Source organism: Oncorhynchus keta, chromosome 30 (assembly GCF_023373465.1).
Source record: "Oncorhynchus keta strain PuntledgeMale-10-30-2019 chromosome 30, Oket_V2, whole genome shotgun sequence".
Classification (NCBI taxonomy): Eukaryota; Metazoa; Chordata; class Actinopteri; order Salmoniformes; family Salmonidae; genus Oncorhynchus; species Oncorhynchus keta.
Genome location: NC_068450.1, coordinates 30,687,085 through 30,708,630, shown reverse-complemented (window position 1 = coordinate 30,708,630; position 21,546 = coordinate 30,687,085). Strand labels below are relative to the sequence as shown.

The following is a 21,546-nucleotide window of genomic DNA, read 5'->3' as shown; positions in this document are numbered from 1 at the left end:
GTGATAGATGAGAGGGGAGGAAGGGAGTGAGATGAGAGTGGGAGGAAGGGAGGGATAGATGAGAGGGGGAGGAAGGGAGTGACAGATGAGAGGGGGAGGAAGGGAGTGATATATGAGAGGGGAGGAAGGAAGTGATAGATGAGAGGGAGAGGAAGGGAGTGACAGATGAGAGGGGGAGGAAGAGAGTGATAGATGAGAGGGGGAGGAAGGGAGTAATAGATGAGAGGGAGAAGGGAGTGATAGATGAGAGGGGGGAGGAAGAGATGAGGAAGTGACAGGAGAGGGGGAGGGAGTGATAGATGAGAGGGGGAGGAAGAGAGTGATAGGAAGTGACAGACGAGAGGGGGACGAAGGGAGTGATAGATGAGAGGGGGAGGAAGAGAGTGATAGGAAGTGACAGACGAGAGGGGGACGAAGGGAGTGATAGATGAGAGGGGGAGGAAGAGAGTGATAGGAAGTGACAGACGAGAGGGGGACGAAGGGAGTGATAGATGAGAGGGGGAGGAAGAGAGTGATAGGAAGTGACAGACGAGAGGGGGAGGAAGGGAGTGATAGATGAGAGGGGGAGGAAGAGAGTGATAGGAAGTGACAGACGAGAGGGGGACGAACGGAGTGATAGATGAGAGGGGGAGGAAGGGAGGGATAGATGATGGATGGATATCTGCAGATGGAGAGATGACCATCATCAGTCATGTGTCTGTTGGAGTTCTTGGCTGATAACAATGGGAATGTGTTTGTGTGTGTGTGCTATTGTCATTTCACTCACTCCTCGAGACTCCCCGTGCTATGTTTGTTGCTTCTGATATCAATGGAGTCAGGTGAGCCTGACACGCGCACACACACACACCCACACCCACACCCACACACACACACACACACACACACACACACACACACACACACACACACACACACACACACACACACACACACACACACACACACACACGCACACACTTACGTTTCTTACACATACACACAGCCTAATCATCGTGACACACAAACAAATGCAGGCATGTAGACTCACATTCAGTCTCTCTGTGTAATGGTGTTAACATGAAGCTGGAATTTAGAAGTGGTGTGAGTAGTGTGCTCCCTGTATCTCTCCTGGTAGAACATGTCACCAGACACCCTGTCATGATCCAACCTTTCTCATCTCTCCTGATCCTTTCTTCCATCCTTCCCTTCCTCTCCTCCTCTTCTCCCCCTCCTCTCCCCTCCCTCCCTCCCTCCCTCCCTCCCTCCCTCCCTCCCTCCCTCCCTCCCTCCACCATCCCTCCATCCATCCTCACCCCTCTTCTCCTTCTCATCTCCCCCTCTTCTCCTCCCTCCCTTCCTCTCTCCCTCCCCACCCCTCCTCCTACCCTCCTCTTCTCCGAACCATCCCCCCTCACCTCTCCTCTCCTCTGTCGTATCGCGTTGTGAGCTCTTTGTGTTTATTGTGACACTGCTGCCAACTCACTGCCTGATGTAACGAGCACACAAACACGCGTGCGCGCGCGCACGCACACACAAATGCACACAGACACACACAGATAAACAAAAGCAAAGCAGCCAAACACAGAACACACAAACACAGAACTGCAAACAACCAATCAAATCCTCCCTAAGAGTCCATTTCAAACACTCAGATAACACAGATCAACTTCTAGAGTGTAATGTAATGACACCATCCCTCTCTATCTCTGTCTCTCTCTCTCTTTCCCCTCTCTATCTCCCTCACTCTCATCCCTCCATCATTCTCACTGTGGTATTTCACCCAGTAGATATGGGAGTTTATCAAAATTGGGTTTGTTTTCAAATTCTTTGTGTATCTGTGTAATCTGAGGGAAATATGTGTCTCTATAATATGGTCATACATTTGGCAGGAGGTTCGGAAGTGCATCTCAGTTTCCATCTCAGATTGTGGACAGTGTGGCCTGTCTCTATCTCTCTCTCTCTCTCTCTCTCTCTCTCTCTTTCACAATCTCTCTCGCTCTACTACTACCAGTACCACTAGTAGAATTTCTACCTCTAATATCTCTACTACTACCATTACCACTAGTAGTTTAACTACCTCTAATATCTCTACTACTACCATTACCACTAGTAGTTTAACTACCTCTAATATCTCTACTACTACCTACTAAAACTAACTTAGAAATAAATAACTTTCATCATCCCCATTGCATCAGTACTACAACTACCATCATAATTCCTACTACTACTTCTTACTACTACTACCGTTACCAGGACCACTTCAATGGTCCTACCGCTACCCGTACCACTTCAATGGTCCTACCGCCACCCGTACCACTTCAATGGTCCTACTGTACCCGTACCACTTCAATGGTGCTACCGCTACCCGTACCACTTCAACGGTCCTACCGCCAACCATACCACTTCAATGGTCCTACTGTTACCAGGACCACTTCAATGGTCCTACCGCTGTCCGTACCACTTCAACGGTCCTACCGCCAACCATACCACTTCAATGGTCCTACCGTTACCAGGACCACTTCAATGGTCCTACCGTTACCAGGACCACTTCAATGGTCCTACCGCTACCCGTACCACTTCAATGGTCCTACCGCTACCCATACCACTTCAATGGTCCTACTGTACCCGTACCACTTCAATGGTGCTACCGCTACCCGTACCACTTCAATGGTCCTACCGCTGTCCGTACCACTTCAATGGTCCTACCGCCAACCATACCACTTCAACGGTCCTACCGCCAACCATACCACTTCAACGGTCCTACCGCCAACCATACCACTTCAATGGTCCTACCGCCAACCATACCACTTCAACGGTCCTACCGCCAACCATACCACTTCAACGGTCCTACCGCCAACCATACCACTTCAACGGTCCTACCGCCAACCATACCACTTCAATGGTCCTACCGCCAACCATACCACTTCAACGGTCCTACTGTACCCGTACCACTTCAATGGTCCTACCGCCAACCATACCACTTCAACGGTCCTACCGCCAACCATACCACTTCAACGGTCCTACCGCCAACCATACCACTTCAACGGTCCTACCGCCAACCATACCACTTCAACGGTCCTACCGCCAACCATACCACTTCAACGGTCCTACCGCCAACCATACCACTTCAACGGTCCTACCGCCAACCATACCACTTCAACGGTCCTACCGCCAACCATACCACTTCAACGGTCCTACCGCCAACCATACCACTTCAATGGTCCTACTGTAACCATACCACTTCAATGGTCCTGCATACCACTTCCGTCCTACCGCCAACCATACCACTTCAATGGTCCTACCGCCAACCATACCACTTCAATGGTCCTACCGCCAACCATACCACTTCAATGGTCCTACCGCCACTTCAATGGTCCCCGCCAACCATACCACTTCAACGGTCCTACCGCCAACCATACCACTTCAACGGTCCTACCGCCAACCATACCACTTCAACGGTCCTACCGCCAACCATACCACTTCAACGGTCCTACCGCCAACCATACCACTTCAATGGTCCTACTGTACCCGTACCACTTCAATGGTGCTACCGCTACCCATACCACTTCAATGGTCCTACCGCTACCCGTACCACTTCAATGGTCCTACCGCTACCCGTACCACTTCAATGGTCCTACCGCTACCCGTACCACTTCAATGTGGAGTAATAATCTTGACAGTAATAATAATCATGATTACTATGCAGATGTTATACTTCATTGCCCCTCAGGCTATGGCAGGCAAATACATACTTGGCTACTTGAGGAGAAATGGCTCCTTTGCCCATGAATATTTTTTGTTTATTTATCTGAGTTTAAATAAGATAACATAAGACAATCAATTTAGTAATTTTTGCTAATAATGAATATCTTGGTGAGGAATATATTTCTCACAGTGGAGTTGAAAGTGCATTTCTGTTTCTACTTCTCCTGTTGTACACTGACCATATTCTCTCTCTCTCCCTCCAAGTGAGGCAGTGGGCAAAGGCTGGTCACAAATAGGATTATCAACAGGATAAACCACGCACGCACGCACACACACACACACACACACACACACACACACACACACACACACACACACACACGCACGCACGCACACACACACACACACACACACACACACACACACACACACACACACACACACACACACACACACACATATATATATGAACACACAGACACACACATACTGAGGCAACTAGCGAGTTCACTACAGATTGATGGTCCACCCTATACTTGAGTCCTGTATCAGATCGGATACACACATGGTTATATATGCCATTTAGCGGATGCTTTTATCCAAAGCGACTTACAGTCATGTGTGCATACATTCTACGTATGGGTGGTCCCGGGAATCGAACCCACTACCCTGGCGTTACAAGCGCCATGCTCTACCAACTGAGCTACAGGACTAAATCAACTGCCGGGTGGAATGAAAACATTCTTTCAACCCATGGGTCGGCTCGTGATTCAGAACAATTAGAATGCGGATCAGAAACGTTTTAAATCAAGGTAATATTTTTTTTCACAAACCCAGGAGGTTGTGTTGAATTGTGTTGTGAATTCCATTATGTGAGCGGTGGTGTAAACATCGACTAGGCCAACAGCCACACAGCGAGAGAGTGGAGCAGGGTACTTATTGTCCATCGTGTGTGTGGTGCTGAAACATTCCTAATTTGTCCACGTGCAGAGCTTATGTTCCCTTCCGCCATGTGACATTACATTGCCAAGTTTATTTTCCCTGACTCCTAGCTCACGCACAAATGGCTGCTTATCAGGAGAAAAATTAAACTTATGTTTAAATACACCATCATGGAAACAGGTGCTGTGCAAGTGAAATTTTGGAGTCATTGTGGACAAGGAAGACAACAGCCCGGTAGATGGATGTACACCCTACAAAATGTGCAAGCAGGTGTTTGTTTAAGATAAGTCAGTTATTGTCAGTTCATTATTACATTCATTCAGGCTTTCGTTCATAAGACCATGTGCAGGCCATATATAGTTTAAACCTGTGCGGCTGGTAAAACTGTGAGTAGCCAATAGCCTACTGTTTGAATGTAGCCTATTTTTGCAGCCTATAGCTTAGTCTCTGTAATGTCAATGTGGAAGAAAAATTCTAACAAACAAAAAAGTAAGATGGATGAAAAATGAACCACTACTAAACCTTGATTAGATAAGTATTCATCCCCCCGGGTCAATACATGTTAGAATCACCTCTGGCAGAGATTACAGCTGTGTGTCTTCTTGGGTTGGATTGTGCAATATTTTCCCATTATTCTTTTAAAAATTTGTCAAGCTCTGTCTGTGTTGGGGATGATAGCAAGACAGCAATTTTCAAGTCTTGCCATTGATTTTCAAGCAAATTTAAGCCAAAAATGTAACATTCACTGTCTTCTTGGGAAGCAACTCCTGTGTAGATTTGGCCTTGTAGGTTATTGCCCTGCTGAAAGGTGGATTCCTCTCCCAGAGTGTGGTGCGTAAAACAGGATTTCCTCTAGGATTTTTCCTGTGCTTAGCTTCATCCCATTTCTTTTCATCCTGAAAAACACCCCAGTCTTTGCCGATGTCAAGCATATCCATAACATGATGCAGCCCCCACTATGCTTGAAAATGAAGAGGCAGTTACTCAGTGATGTGTTCTGTTGGATTTTCCCCAAATATCAGGCTTTGCATTTAGGCAAGTTTTGAGACACCAACACAGCAGCGAGTTTTGAGACACTAACACGGCAGCGAGTTTTGAGACACCAACACGGCAGCGAGTTTTGAGACGCCAACACGGCAGCGAGTTTTGAGACGCGAACACGGCAGCGAGTTTTGAGACGCGAACACGGCAGCGAGTTTTGAGACGCGAACACGGCAGCGAGTTTTGAGACGCTAACACGGCAGTGAGTTTTGAGACGCTAACACGGCAGTGAGTTTTGAGACGCTAACACGCAGCGAGTTTTGAGACGCTAACACGGCAGCGAGTTTTGAGACGCTAACACGGCAGCGAGTTTTGAGACGCTAACACGGCAGCGAGTTTTGAGACGCTAACACGGCAGTTTTGAGTTTTGCTAACACGGCAGACTGAGCTAACACGGCAGCGAGTTTTGAGACGGCAGACGCTAACACGCAGCAGCGCTAACACGGCAGCGAGTTTTGAGACGCTAACACGGCAGCGAGTTTTGAGACGCTAACACGGCAGCGAGTTTTGAGACGCTAACACAGCGAGTTTTGAGACTAACAACACGGCAGCGAGTTTTGAGACGCTAACACGGCAGCGAGTTTTGAGACGCTAACACGGCAGTGAGTTTTGAGACGCTAACACGGCAGTGAGTTTTGAGACGCTAACACGCAGCAGCGAGTTCTGAGACACGAGTTTTAACACGGCAGCGAGTTTTGAGACGCTAACACGGCAGCGAGTTTTGAGACGCTAACACGGCAGTGAGTTTTGAGACGCTAACACGGCAGTGAGTTTTGAGACGCTAACACGGCAGCGAGTTTTGAGACACTAACACGGCAGCGAGTTTTGAGACACTAACACGGCAGCGAGTTTTGAGACGCTAACACGGCAGCGAGTTTTGAGACGCTAACACGGCAGCGAGTTTTGAGACACTAACACGGCAGCGAGTTTTGAGACGCTAACACGGCAGCGAGTTTTGAGACGCTAACACGGCAGCGAGTTTTGAGACGCTAACACGGCAGCGAGTTTTGAGACACTAACACGGCAGCGAGTTTTGAGACACTAACACGGCAGCGAGTTCTGAGATGCTAACACGGCAGCGAGTTTTGAGACGCTAACACGGCAGCGAGTTTTGAGACGCTAACACGGCAGCGAGTTTTGAGACGCTAACACGGCAGCGGCAGTTTTGAGACGCTAACACGGGAGCGAGTTTTGAGACGCTAACACGGCAGCGAGTTTTGAGACACCAACACGGGAGCGAGTTCTGAGATGCTAACACGGCAGCGAGTTTTGAGACGCTAACACGGGAGCGAGTTCTGATATGCTTACACGGCAGCGAGTTTTGAGACACCAACACGGGAGCGAGTTCTGAGATGCTAACACGGCAGCGAGTTTTGAGACGCTAACACGGGAGCGAGTTCTGATATGCTAACACGGCAGCGAGTTTTGAGACGCTAACACGGCAGCGAGTTTTGAGACGCCAACACGGCAGCGAGTTTTGAACAATATGGGAGAAATTGGACTCTTGCGCTTACATGTCAGGACTGTTCTCTTGGTACTTAACCATGCCTCTGGACTTTACACTTCTCCTGAAATATGTGGCTTTAAAGACTCTGGTGACTCTGGATTCTCGTTCAACTGCTGTCTGTAAATCCAAATGTTGTAACCCTCGATCTAGACTTGCCATTATCTTGCTGCTTCTATGATCTGGAAATGTCCAGTCTAATCGATGTCCTGACATTCTTACCCCTGCGGAACTAAGTAGTCAGTGGCCTGAAGTTTTTGCATATAAATGTGGGAAGTTTTCTGCCGAAGCATGATTTTGTGAATATATGCATAAAAACTGCCGACCCTGGTGTATTTATGCTTTCTGAAACCTGACCTAAGAATTCTATTACTGACAAAAATATTGGCATAAATGGTCACAATGTGTTTCGTACAGATCGTAAATCTAAGGGTGGTGGAGTTGCGGTTTATGTGAAAGACAAGTTCTCGGTGGTCGTTCTGACTTCTGTTACTAAACCTAAGCAATTTGAATATCTGTCTTTGAACCTAAACCTCGGCTCATCTTTAAATATTGTTGTATCTTGTTGTTCTAGACCTCCATCTGCACTGTTGGTTCTCTGGATTGTATTATCACAGAATGTCAACTCTGAGTTTGTCCTGATGGGTGATCTGAATCAGGACTGGCTAACATCAAGCTCACAATATCTACAATCTCACTCAGATTGTCAACAGTGTAACTAGGATGAATATAAAATATCCTCTGAAATCCTCTTTGATTGATTTGATCTTAACCAATACTCCTCATCGTTATAATGCTTCTCGTATTTTTGCAAATGACATAAGTGATCATTGTGCTATTGCATGTGTGAGAGATGGTACAATTCCTAAGAAATCCCCACGTGTTATTACGAAAAGAAACTGGAAGTGGTTTGATATTCAAGGTTTGTTACATGATTTTACATGATTCTGGAAATTTTTAAACAGGTTTTTAAAATGTTCATATGTTTTTTACATTTCTAGCATTCCATTATACATAGTATCTAGCATTAAATGGAATATATTGGAATGAATCCCTGATGTTGGACTAGCCTTATTTTAACTTCCACAATACATTCCAGGATGCATGTAATAGGCCCCATTAAAAACATGCAGGATTAAGGGCAGAGAGAACCCTTGGATTACTAAGGAATTTACAAAAATCATAAAGGAACAAAATGCTATTTGGGCTAAAGCAAGAGGGACTGGTTTGGCAGATGATTGGATGGCTTTTAAACATCTTCGAAATATGGGTGTGGCTATGATTGGTAAATTGAAAGCAGACCACTACCTGAAATTCACTTTACAAAATTTAAATAATCCATCCAAATTTTGGCAAGTAGTGAAGGGTTTGGAATGCAAAAAAGATACACAGCTTCCCAAACAATTGTTGGTCGATACACAGATTGTAACTCAGAGAACCTCCATTCTGAAAGCCTTGAATACACGTTTTTTAGGTGCAGACAGTTTATTTGAAAAGGTCAAAGGTATAATTGAGCCCCCTATGAGTTTACCTGACACCTCTGTGCACTCCTTCACCAGGTTCTCCTTTTCATCCTTCTCTGTTTCAGAAGTGTGTAAAGCCCTGAAAGAAATTGATTTAAAAAATCCCCTGGCCCTGATGAACTAGACCACCGCCTCCTACACCTAGCTGCAGATATCACTGCCCCCCCTTAACATGTATTTTTAACCTCATGCTTGATGTAAAGGAAATGCCCAAGTTATGGAAATCTGATTATGTACTGCCTCTCCTTAGTAGGCAGCTAAAGGTCTACTTCCAAGAAAACAACATCTTAAATGGAATGCAATCAGGTTTTAGGTCTGGCCACAGCACTGTTTCGGCAACATTGAATGTTTTAAATGACATCCACTGTGCTCTTGATAAGAAGTTACATTGTGTGTCTGTTTTTATTGATTTGTCGAAGGCTTTTGACACCGTGGACCATGCTGTGTTAGTGCAAAGGTTCAAATGTTGTGGAATTACTGGTCATGCTCTAGATTGGTTTATAAATTACCTTTCAAATTGTACACAATGTGTAATGGCGGATGGTTGTAAATCTGAGTCCATAGAGGTGTGCTCAGGTGTTCCGCAAGGTTCTATTTTGGGCCCACTGTTGTTAATTTTGTATATCAACAACATTGGGGATCTTATTGAAACATTGGATGTTCATTTTTATGCAGATGATACTGTTCTTTATTTAAGTGGTAGTAGTTTATCTTTAGCTTTTGAAAATGCCCAAACAGCATTTAACGTCCTACAACAGAATCTGTATGATTTAAAGCTGATTCTATATTCGGGTAGAAGAAAATGCATCGTCTGTTCAAATGCCAGGCATGTTACAAATCATGTCATTGCTACATTGGCTGGACATACTATAGAGCAAGTTAAAGTGTACAAATATTTGGGTGTGTGGTTGATGATAAGCTGAGCTTCACTGTGCATGTAGAAAACTTGATAAGGAAGCTCAAGCTGAAAATAGGATTGTATTACCGACATGAGGCTTGTTTTTCTTTTGAGGCCAGGAAGGAACTGGTACAATGTACATTACTGTTGGTTTTAGATTGAAGTGATGTTATATATATGCAGGCCTCAGCCACTACCCTGAGAGTACTTGATTCAGTGTATCAAGCAGCCCTCAGGTTAATTTAAAATCAGAAACGTCTAACACATCATTGTGATCTCTACAGCGCTGTTGGCTGGTCGTCATTGACCTTGTGTAGGCTTAAACACTGGTATACACTGATTTACAAGGCCATATTGGGTAAAATGCCATATCTTTTTTAGTCAGGTCAGTAAATAAATATAATTTACGGTCCCATTCTGATTTGCTTCTAACAGTACCAAAAATTAGAACAGGACATGGTAGAAATAGTTTTAGTTACTTAGCTCCATGGTCCTGGAATTCTGTCATGAACATTTTAAAATCTGATGATCTAGTATCGTTGGTGGAGTTTAAACACTTGATCGATGTATATATCATAGCAGAGTGTAATTGTTTTTAGGTCGGCTGTTTTTAGTCAAGACGTTTGTGATTTTAATGTAATATGTAATTGTTGTACTGTATGTGTGTTTATAGTTTTGTTTAATGTTGTGTAAGTGTATGTAAGTTGTTTTGTCTGAAACGTTGTTCCCCCTGCTGCTTTTGGACCAGGTCTCTCTTGGAAAAGAGATTATTTCAATGAGAAAAAAACTGTTTAAATAAAAGTAAAATAAAAAATAAAAAAATAAATACAATTGAACTCTGTCGCTTTTTTAAAATCCCCAATGACTTCATATAACCCTAACCCTCAGAAGGACTTTCACGGATGAACCCGGTACTGCTGCTCATTCTGTTCACCAGTTCCGGAGGTCGACGTCACCGGCCTTCTAGGCTGCACTGAACTGTGTCATTACGCACACCTGGTTCCAATTCCTCACTGATTATGTTTGTATAAATGTGCCCTTTGTTTCCCCATTGGGCTGTCGATTATATTTCCCATGTCCGTTGGTGGTGTGAGTACCTATACGTAGTCTCAGCCTGTGCTGCTGTTATCGTTCCCGTGTCCGTTGGTGGTGTGAGTACCTATACGTAGTCTCAGCCTGTGCTGCTGTTATCGTTCCCGTGTCCGTTGGTGGTGTGAGTACCTATACGTAGTCTCAGCCTGTGCTGCTGTTATCGTTCCCGTGTCCGTTGGTGGTGTGAGTACCTATACGTAGTCTCAGCCTGTGCTGCTGTTATCGTTCCCGTGTCCGTTGGTGGTGTGAGTACCTATACGTAGTCTCAGCCTGTGCTGCTGTTATCGTTCCCGTGTCCGTTGGTGGTGTGAGTACCTATACGTAGTCTCAGCCTGTGCTGCTGTTATCGTTCCCGTGTCCGTTGGTGGTGTGAGTACCTATGCGTAGTCTCAGCCTGTGCTGCGTGTTATCGTTCCCGTGTCTGTTGGTGGTGTGAGTACCTATGCGTAGTCTCAGCCTGTGCTACGTGTTATCGTTCCCGTGTCCGTTGGTGGTGTGAGTACCTATGCGTAGTCTCAGCCTGTGCTGCGTGTTATCGTTCCCGTGTCCGTTGGTGGTGTGAGTACCTATGCGTAGTCTCAGCCTGTGCTGCTGTTATCGTTCCCGTGTCCGTTGGTGGTGTGAGTACCTATACGTAGTCTCAGCCTGTGCTGCTGTTATCGTTCCCGTGTCCGTTGGTGGTGTGAGTACCTATGCGTAGTCTCAGCCTGTGCTACGTGTTATCGTTCCCGTGTCCGTTGGTGGTGTGAGTACCTATGCGTAGTCTCAGCCTGTGCTGCGTGTTATCGTTCCCGTGTCCGTTGGTGGTGTGAGTACCTATGCGTAGTCTCAGCCTGTGCTGCGTGTTATCGTTCCCGTGTCCGTTGGTGGTGTGAGTACCTATACGTAGTCTCAGCCTGTGCTGCTGTTATCGTTCCCGTGTCCGTTGGTGGTGTGAGTACCTATATGTAGTCTCAGCCTGTGCTGCTGTTATCGTTCCCGTGTCCGTTGGTGGTGTGAGTACCTATACGTAGTCTCAGCCTGTGCTGCTGTTATCGTTCCCGTGTCCGTTGGTGGTGTGAGTACCTATGCGTAGTCTCAGCCTGTGCTGCTGTTATCGTTCCCGTGTCCGTTGGTGGTGTGAGTACCTATACGTAGTCTCAGCCTGTGCTGCTGTTATCGTTCCCGTGTCCGTTGGTGGTGTGAGTACCTATGCGTAGTCTCAGCCTGTGCTGCTGTTATCGTTCCCGTGTCTGTTGGTGGTGTGAGTACCTATACGTAGTCTCAGCCTGTGCTGCGTGTTATCGTTCCCGTGTCCATTGGTGGTGTGAGTACCTATACGTAGTCTCAGCCTGTGCTGCGTGTTATCGTTCCCGTGTCCATTGGTGGTGTGAGTACCTATACGTAGTCTCAGCCTGTGCTGCGTGTTATCGTTCCCGTGTCCATTGGTGGTGTGAGTACCTATGCGTAGTCTCAGCCTGTGCTGCTGTTATCGTTCCCGTGTCCATTGGTGGTGTGAGTACCTATACGTAGTCTCAGCCTGTGCTGCTGTTATCGTTCCCGTGTCCGTTGGTGGTGTGAGTACCTATGCGTAGTCTCAGCCTGTGCTGCGTTTTGTGCAACCCAGATGATGTATTCCTGCGTCTGTCTCCAAATCCTTTATACCAGCGTGTCAAGGACGACTGCATATTTGATGTGTCTCGGTGGTTTAATACATGATCCACAGCATAACTTGACCATGCATAAAAATATGTTCAATGTCTGATTTGTAATTGTTACCCATTTGATCAATCACCGCCCTTCTTTAGGAGGCCAGTCATTCGAAAATCATGTCAACCCCTATTATTATTTCACACAGAATCCATGTAACTTATTTGTAACTCATTAAGCCAAATGTCACTTGCAGACAAATTCATAGCCTAATAGCCTACTACTCTGGAGTCATAAGACATTTATGTATGTTGTTTGGCGGGTCACGGATTGGCTCTCGGGAACAATTCTGCCCTGAAAAATCTGCTCTGATGTTTGATATCGGTGGGGGCTTGGAATTGATGTGGGGCAGGTGCAGTTAAAAAAAACTGATCCGTGCAGGACTCTACCCTACATACAGTATGTGTGTGTTTGGGGGAGGGCGTGTGGGGGGTTCTTCTCTGAGGAATTAACACTGCCCTCAATCTCTTTACCCACCCTCAAACACACACACACACACACTCACAAGGTTACGTACACCAACATATGACGAGCATATGTGCGCAGACTCATACACAGATACATGAACACACAGGAGCTCTACACATATCGTGTGGACACACACACACACAAAGCTCTTGTCCTGTCCAGGGTCTTATATAACTGCCAGGAGATTATTGAAAAAGCAGGACACAGATGCTCAGACGGGGATTTTGCTACCTCCCTCCTCTCGTATTCTCTTTCTCTCCATTCGACGGTCTGTCTCCAGCCCACCCTCAACCCTTTTCCATAGAACTGATATCAAAAGACAGGTTTTAGGAGGACGGAACATGAATGTAGAAGATTTTGTCGGCAGTCTAGGACAGATGGACACATTTTAAAGCAAAACAGATGCACACAAAAGGAGACAATGACACCTAGTACAGACAGATAGACAGACTGGCAGACAGAAACACCTTAAATGTCCAATATGCAGCTGTTTTTATCTCAATGTCAAATAATTTCTGGGTAACAGTTAAAACCCTCTTAAGGATCCAACCCTTTTTTTTCTCAATTTTCTCCGAAAATGACATACCCAAATCTAACTCCCTCTAGATCAGGACCTGAAGCAAGGATATGCATATTCTTGATACCATTTGAAAGGAAACACTTTGACGTTTGTGGAAATGTGAAAATAATGTAGGTATATAACACATTAGATCTGGTAAAATATAATACAAGAAAAAAACTGTGTCTTTTAGTATTTTTTGTACCATCTTTGAAATGCAATAGAAAGGCCATAATGTATTATTCCAGCCCAGGTGCAATTTCGATTTTGGCACATACACTAGATGGCAGCAGTGTATGTGCAAAGTTTTAGACTGATCCAATGAACCATTGAATATCTGTTCAAAATGTTGTATCAAGACTGCCCAAATGTGCCTAATTGGTTTATTAATACATTTTCAAGTTCATAATTGTGCACTCTCCTCAAACAATAGCATGGTATTAATTCACTGTAACAGCTACTGTAAATTCTGCAGTGCAGTTAGATGAACAAGCATTTAAGCTTTCTGCCCATATCAGACACTGTGTGTCTATGTCCTGGGAATTATTTTTGTTACTTACAACCTCATGCTAATCGTTATTAGCCAACGTTAGCTCAACGCCCCGCGGGGAGGACACCGATCCCGTAAAGGTTTTAAGTACCTTACAGCAATTGTTTTCAATAAAAATGATCTAAATTAAACGAAATCAGCTTCTTATCAAAGAGCAATTTCGCAGGACTGTCTGTGAGTGGTCTGAGTTGGGAGGAGAAAACTGAAAACTAGCTGTTATTGGCAGACAAGTTCGGAACTGTCTTTCTTTTTGGTCTATCAACTAATGTCACCGGGAAATGCCTAAGCTCCATCCCAGCTGCAATTTCAGGTGGTCTTTACAGCTCTTACATTTAAAGGGCATTAACATAATTTTCACAATTTGACAGAATTATCCCAACCTCATAGTGTGATATTTTTTACACAAGTTTTGACTGCACTGGACCTTTAATACAGAGACAGAGACACGTGAGCACAAACACAAAGAGAGAGGCACCAATGCTATCTTAGACTGACAGTCATGCATAGAGACAATCAACCGAACTGCATGACAAAAGAGGCCTTTTTTGTCATTCAATTTTCTCTGCCTCATTCTCTCGTCCTTTTTTTCTTCTCTCCATCGCCCTCAAGTGAGAAGTCATTATGGGACTGTGATCTTTTATTTTTCATCTTTCAAAAATAGACTATTTTAAAACGAGTCTCGTAGCTGCCTGCGGCTTTACGAGAACACACACAAGCATTCGCACATGCACGGACACATGCACGGACACATTCTGCTTTGACACCAAGGTTTCTGTTAATGAAGGAGGATGGGGGAGAACTGGAGCGAGACACGGCAATGGAGAGAGAGATGGAGAGAGATGGAGAGGGAGATGGAGAGAGATGGAGAGGGAGAGAGATGGAGGGAGAGGGAGATGGAGAGAGAGCTGGAGAGAGAGATGGAGAGAGAGATGGAGAGAGAGATGGAGAGATGGAGGGAGAGGGAGATGGAGAGAGAGCTGGAGAGAGAGATGGAGAGATGGAGATGGAGAGAGAGATGGAGAGGGAGATGGAGAGGGAGAGAGATGGAGGGAGAGAGAGCTGGAGAGGGAGAGAGAGATGGAGAGATGGAGATGGAGAGAGAGAGATGGAGATGGAGAGAGAGCTGGAGAGAGAGATGGAGAGATGGAGATGGAGAGAGAGATGGAGAGAGAGATGGAGAGGGAGATGGAGAGAGATATGGAGGGAGAGAGAGCTGGAGAGGGAGAGAGAGATGGAGAGATGGAGATGGAGAGAGAGATGGAGAGAGCTGGAGAGATGGAGATGGAGAGAGAGCTGGAGAGAGAGATGGAGAGATGGAGATGGAGAGAGAGAGAGAGAGCTGGAGAGAGAGATGGAGAGATGGAGATGGAGAGAGAGAGAGATGGAGAGGAATGGAGATGGAGAGAGAGCTGGAGAGGGAGAGAGAGCTGGAGAGGGAGAGAGAGATGGAGAGGAATGGAGATGGAGAGAGAGCTGGAGAGATGGAGATAGAGAGAGAGCTGGAGATGGAGAGAGAGATGGAGAGGGAGAGAGATGGAGGGAGGGAGAGAGAGAGATGGAGGGAGAGAGAGAGAGAGATGGAGGGAGAGAGAGAGAGAGATGTACAAATGGATAGAAACTAGATTTAGGGGAAAACACACACATATTTATTTCCACAGGGCCGGGGGGTGAGACAGGGATGCAGCTTAAGCCCCACCCTATTCAACATAGATATCAAGGAGTTGTCGAGGGCACTAGAACAGTCTGCAGGCCCGCCTCACCCTACTAGAATCTGAAGTCAAGTGTCTACTGTTTGCTGATGATCTGGTTCTTCTGGCTCGAGATACTCAGCTAGTCTAAAGAATGCCAGTTTTATTGTGTTTTTAATCAGAACAACAGTTTTCAGCTGTGCTAACATAATTGCAAAAGGGTTTTCTAGTCATCAATTAGCCTTTTAAAATTAGCTAACACAACATGCCATTTGAACACAGTAGTGAGGGGCGGCAGGGTAGCCTAGTGGTTTTGTTTGTTTTGTTCTTAACTGACTTGCCTAGTAAAATAAAGATGGTTGCTGATAATGGACCTACATAGATATTGTCACGCCTATTCTTTGTTTTCTTTATTATTTTGGTTAGGTCAGGGTGTGACATGGGTGATATGTGTGTTTTTGTCTTATTCTAGGGTGTTTGTACTGTCTAGGGGTTTTTGTAGGTTCATGGGGTTGTTTTCATCTAGGTGTTTATGTTGGTTTATGTTGGTCTATGGTTGCCTAGGTTGGTTCTCAATTAGAGGCAGGTGTTTATCGTTGTCTCTGATTGGGAACCATATTTAGGCAGCCATCTTCTTTGGGTATTTCGTGGGTTATTGTCTATGTTATACGTTAGCAAATTGTTTATATAGCGGTCACGTTTGTCGTATTCGTTTTGTTGTTTTTGTTCTTCGTGTTCTTCATTAATAAAGAAGAATGTATTCTAACCACCCTGCGCTTTGGTCTACTCCATACGACGATCGTGACAGATATTCCATAGAAAATCAGCTGTTTGCAGCTACAGTAGTCATTTACAACATTTAACAATGTCTGCATTGTATTCCTGATCAATTTGCTGTTATTTTAATGGACAAAAAAAACAAGGACATTTCTAAGTGACCCCAAACTTTTGAACAGCAGTGTAGATCTTCTGCACAGATTCTGTCAGACCTGGACCCTGACTGTAAATCTCAGTAAACACCAATAATGGTCTTTCAAAAAAGGTCCCGTTCCCAGGACCACAAATACAAATTCCATCTAGACACTGTTGCCCTAGAGCACACAAAAAACGATACATACCTCGGCCTAAACATCAGCGCCAAAGGTAACTTCCACAAAGCTGTGAACGATCTGAGAGACAAGGCAAGAAGGGCCTTCTATGCCATCAAAAGGAACATAACATTCGACATACCAATTGGGATCTGGTTAAAAATACCCATTGCCTTTTATGGTTGTGAGGTCACCAACCAAGAACTCACAAAATGGGACAATCAACAAATTGAGACTCTGCATGCAGAATTCCTTCGGCAGAATGGGCTCTCAAGAGAAGACAGGCTTGTGCACACTGCGCACAAAACTTGGTGGAAACTGAACTGCACTTCCTAACCTCCTGCCAAATGTATGACCATATTAGAGACACATATTTCCCTCAGGTTACACAGACCCACAAAGAATTTGAAAAGTCCCATATCGATGGCTGAAATACCACAGTGTGCCATCACAGCAGCAAGATTTGTGACCTCAAAAGAGAAGGGTGAACCAGTGAAGAACAAACACCATTGTAAATACAACCTATATTTATCTTTATTCATTGTCCCTTGTGTACTTTACCCATTTGCACATCGTTACAAGACTGTATATATATGTAATATGACATTTGAAATGTATTTATTATTTTGGAACTTCTGTGAGTGTAATGTTTACTGTTCATTTTTTATTTCACTTTTGTTTATTATCTATTTCACTTGCTTTGGCAACGTTAACATATGTTTCCCATGTCAATAAAGCCCCTTCAATTTAAATTGAGAGAGAGAGAGAGAGAGAGAGAGAGAGAGAGAGAGAGAGAGAGAGAGAGAGAGAGAGAGAGAGAGAGAGAGAGAGTGAGCAGTGTAATTAGACAGTGTGTTTGCATGTCAGAGTGTACTGATTGGACAGATCAATGACTTCACAGATCAACGTCTCTCCATCAGGTACAAAGAGATCTAACAAGGCCCTTTCTAACATCCCCAGCTAACACCCTGAGATATGGAGCGAGACAGAGAGGAAGGGAGAGAAGGAGGGTGGAGGAGAGGGGGAGAGAGTCTGAGATGAAGAAATCAGAAATACATTCAGACACAGAAGCCTGACCCCTAAAGCTATATCCCCCCTCTCAACTCCTACTTTCATCCTAAAACTACATCCCTCATCTCCTTTCCTCCTTTCCTCCTTTCCTCCTCCTCCCCTCCCTCCCTCCCTCCCACCTTCCCTCTGTCCTCATCTTGCAGTAATGTGCACCTCTTCTCATCAAAACATCCTCCGAATCAAATTACTGAGAGCTAAGAGAGAGCAAACACTCATTGCCCACCACACCATGCAATGTGTCTGTGTGTGTCTGTGTGTGGGTGCTGTGTGTGTGTGTGTGTGTGTATCTTTGTCTACGTGTGAGATTCCTCTCACAGATAACATAAAGGTGTATTGCAATTATTGTGCATTGGGTGTGTAGCTGTGGGTGTATTTCATTCTAACATACACACATACACACGCACACACAGATATTCCCCTCCTCATCTCAGCAGAGGTTAATTGAAACTTGACACAAGGTGAGTTTTCAGAGCTGCAAACATCACTGGTTATTTTCAGTAGGGGTCAGAAAATTCAGATACACACATCGGCGGACATCCTAGGGAACACAAACACCCCAATTTATCACTGATTATACCAGAGAGTATTGACTAAGTCCTGACAGCCATCAATAAAAACACACACTAAAACATGCATGTGCACCACTCTGCAATCAAAAAACAAGTTGACCTCTCTGTTTTGATCTCTCTTTTCTTTCCTTTCCTCTCAATCCCTCTATCTTGCTCCATGTCACACTAAGGGAGTGTAGAGAAAGTCCCTCTCTTCATCACACTAAGGGAGTGTAGAGGTCCCTCTCTTCTTTCTCTATGTCAAACTAAGGGAGTGTACAGAGGTCCCTCTCTTCTCTCTCTCCATGCCACACTAAGGGAGTGTACAGAGGTCCCTCTCTTCTCTCTCTCTCCATGTCACACTAAGGGAGTGTAGAGAAGGTCCCTCTCTTCTCTCTCTCCATGTCACACTAAGGGAGTGTACAGAGGTCCCTCTCTTCTCTCTCTCCATGTCACACTAAGGGAGTGTACAGAGGTCCCTCTCTTCTCTCTCTCTACGTCACACTAAGGGAGTGTACAGAGGTCCCTCTCTTCTCTCTCTCCATGTCACACTAAGGGAGTGTACAGAGGTCCCTCTCTTCTCTCTCTCCATGTCACACTAAGGGAGTGTACAGAGGTCCCTCTCTTCTCTCTCTCCATGTCACACTAAGGGAGTGTACAGAGGTCCCTCTCTTCTCTCTCTCCATGTCACACTAAGGGAGTGTACAGTGGTCCCTTTCCCCTGGTAAGGACTGGTTGGGTCTGGTCCGGTCTGGTTGGGACTGGTCTCGTCTGGTCGGGTCAGGACTGGTCTAGTTTGGTCTAGTCTGGTCAGGACTGGTCTAGTCTGGCTAGTCTGGTCAGGACTAGTCTAGTTTGGTCTGGTCAGGAACGGTCTAGTCTGGTCTAGTCTGGTCTGGTCAGGAATGTTCAGGTCTAGTCTGGTCAGAAATGGTCTTGTCAGGTCTAGTCTGGTCAGGACTAGTCTGGTCAGGTCTAGTCTGGTCAGGTCTAGTCTGGTCAGGACTGGTCTGGTCTAGTCTGGTCAGGTCAGGACTAGTCTGGTCAGGACTGGTCAGGTCAGGACTGGCCTAGTCAGGACTGGTCAGGACTGGTCTAGTCAGGACTGGTCAGGACTGGTCTAGTCTAGTCTGGTCTAGCCAGGTCTAGTCAGGACTGGTCTAGTCAGGTCTAGTCAGGACTGGTCAGGTCAAGACTGGTCAGGTCAGGTCTAGTCTGGTCAGGTCTAGTCAGGACTGGTCAGGTCAGGACTGGTCAGGTCAGGTCAGGACTTGTACATGGCCAGGGAAACACGGACACACAATTGATTAACACAGGAAAGAGAGAGAGGAGGGGGAGATAGAAAATAGAGAGAGGAGTGGGAGATAGAGGGTAGAGAGAATGACAGAGATAGAGAAAGGAGAGAGAAAGATGGTGAGAGAGAGACGGTGAGAGAGAGAAAGAGAGAGAAATGGTGAGAGAGAGAAATGGTGAGAGAGCGAGAGAGAAACGGTGAGAGAGAGCGAGAGAGGGAGAGAGATAGATAGATAAAGAGAGAGAGAGATAGAGGAGGAAGAGGGGGTAGAGCAAGAGGGAAACAGAGAGAGAGAGAGATAGAGGAGGAAGGGGGGGTAGAGCAAGAGGGAAAGAGAGAGAGAGATAGAGGAGGAAGAGGGGGTAGAGCAAGAGGGAAAGAGAGAGAGATAGAGGAGGAAGGGGGGTAGAGCAAGAGGGAAAGAGAGAGAGATAGAGATAGAGGAGGAAGGGGGGGTAGAGCAAGAGGGAAACAGAGAGAGAGAGAGATAGAGGAGGAAGAGGGGGTAGAGCAAGAGGGAAAGAGAGAGAGAGAGAGGAGGAAGAGGGGGTAGAGCAAGAGGGAAAGAGAGAGAGAGATAGAGGAGGAAGAGGGGGTAGAGCAAGAGGGAAAGAGAGAGAGATAGATAGAGGAGGAAGGGGGGGTAGAGCAAGAGGGAAACAGAGAGAGAGAGAGATAGAGGAGGAAGAGGGGGTAGAGCAAGAGGGAAAGAGAGAGAGAGATAGAGGAGGAAGAGTGGGTAGAGCAAGAGGGAAAGAGAGAGAGAGAGATAGAGGAGGAAGAGGGGGTAGAGCAAGAGGGAAAGAGAGAGAGAGATAGAGGAGGAAGAGGGGGTAGAGCAAGAGGGAAAGAGAGAGAGAGATAGAGGAGGAAGGGGGGTAGAGCAAGAGGGAAAGAGAGAGATAGATAGAGGAGGAAGGGGGGGTAGAGCAAGAGGGAAAGAGAGAGAGATAGAGGAGGAAGAGGGGGTAGAGCAAGAGGGAAAGAGAGAGAGATAGAGGAGGAAGAGGGGGTAGAGCAAGAGGGAAAGAGAGAGAGAGATAGATAGAGGAGGAAGAGGGGGTAGAGCAAGAGGGAAACAGAGAGAGAGAGATCGAGGAGGAAGAGGGGGTATAGCAAGAGGGAAAGAGAGAGAGATAGAGGAGGAAGAGGGGGTATAGCAAGAGGGAAAGAGAGAGAGATAGAGGAGGAAGAGGGGGTAGAGCAAGAGGGAAAGAGAGAGAGAGATAGAGGAGGAGGAGGGGGTAGAGCAAGAGGGAAAGAGAGAGAGAGAGATAGAGGAGGAAGAGGGGGTATAGCAAGAGGGAAAGAGAGAGAGAGATAGAGGAGGAGGAGGGGGTAGAGGAAGAGGGAAAGAGAGAGAGAGACAGAGGAGGAAGAGGGGGTATAGCAAGAGGGAAAGAGAGAGAGAGATAGAGGAGGAAGAGGGGGTATAGCAAGAGGGAAAGAGAGAGAGAGATAGAGGAGGAAGAGGGGGTATAGCAAGAGGGAAAGAGAGAGAGATGGAGGGGGTAGAGCAAGAGGGAAAGAGAGAGAGAGATAGAGGAGGAAGAGGGGGTATAGCAAGAGGGAAAGAGAGAGAGAGATAGAGGAGGAGGAGGGGGTGGAGCAAGAGGGAAAGAGAGAGAGAGAGATAGAGGAGGAATAGGGGGTAGAGCAATAGGGAAACAGAGAGAGAGAGTGTGGGTGAGATAGAGGGAGGGACAGGAGGAGAGAGAGGGGATCAGTTAGCTCCGCTGTGCTCGGGATTCGGCAACTCAGAGAGAGCGAGAAAGTGACAGAGAGAGAGGGGAAAAGCGCTGGACTAACACAGTTGACTGGAGGAGTGTGAGAGAGAAAGGAGGAGAGGAGAGAGAAGAGGTGTGTGTGGATAGGAGCGGAGGAATAGCCTAAAGGAGTGGAGGTGA

At 46.0% G+C, this 21,546-nt stretch overlaps 2 protein-coding genes and 1 long non-coding RNA gene across 7 annotated transcripts in view; 1 reads left to right on the top strand and 2 right to left on the bottom strand.

The window, feature by feature from the left end:
* LOC118374637 (dedicator of cytokinesis protein 2-like) overlaps positions 1–21,546 on the bottom strand; it is a 179,954-nt gene that overhangs the window by 16,648 nt on the left and 141,760 nt on the right. The window lies entirely within an intron of this gene.
* On the bottom strand, positions 10,558–12,781 carry LOC127913979 (uncharacterized). 2 transcript variants are annotated; one of them, XR_008087486.1, is made up of 3 exons: positions 12,187–12,781; positions 11,564–11,625; positions 10,558–11,061 (listed from the first exon to the last, which is right to left on the bottom strand). It is a non-coding gene; the product is annotated as an uncharacterized LOC127913979 (long non-coding RNA). The 2 variants fall into 2 exon arrangements; XR_008087487.1 differs by lacking the exon at positions 11,564–11,625 and adding an exon at positions 11,688–11,749 and having other exon boundaries at positions 12,187–12,214.
* LOC118381082 (uncharacterized) overlaps positions 21,169–21,546 on the top strand; it is a 42,234-nt gene continuing 41,856 nt past the window's right edge. For all 4 annotated transcript variants that reach the window (XM_052488218.1, XM_052488219.1, XM_052488220.1 and 1 more), the window contains exon 1: positions 21,169–21,542. The gene's annotated coding sequence lies outside the window, so the exon portion shown is untranslated. The remainder of the gene's footprint in view (positions 21,543–21,546) is intronic.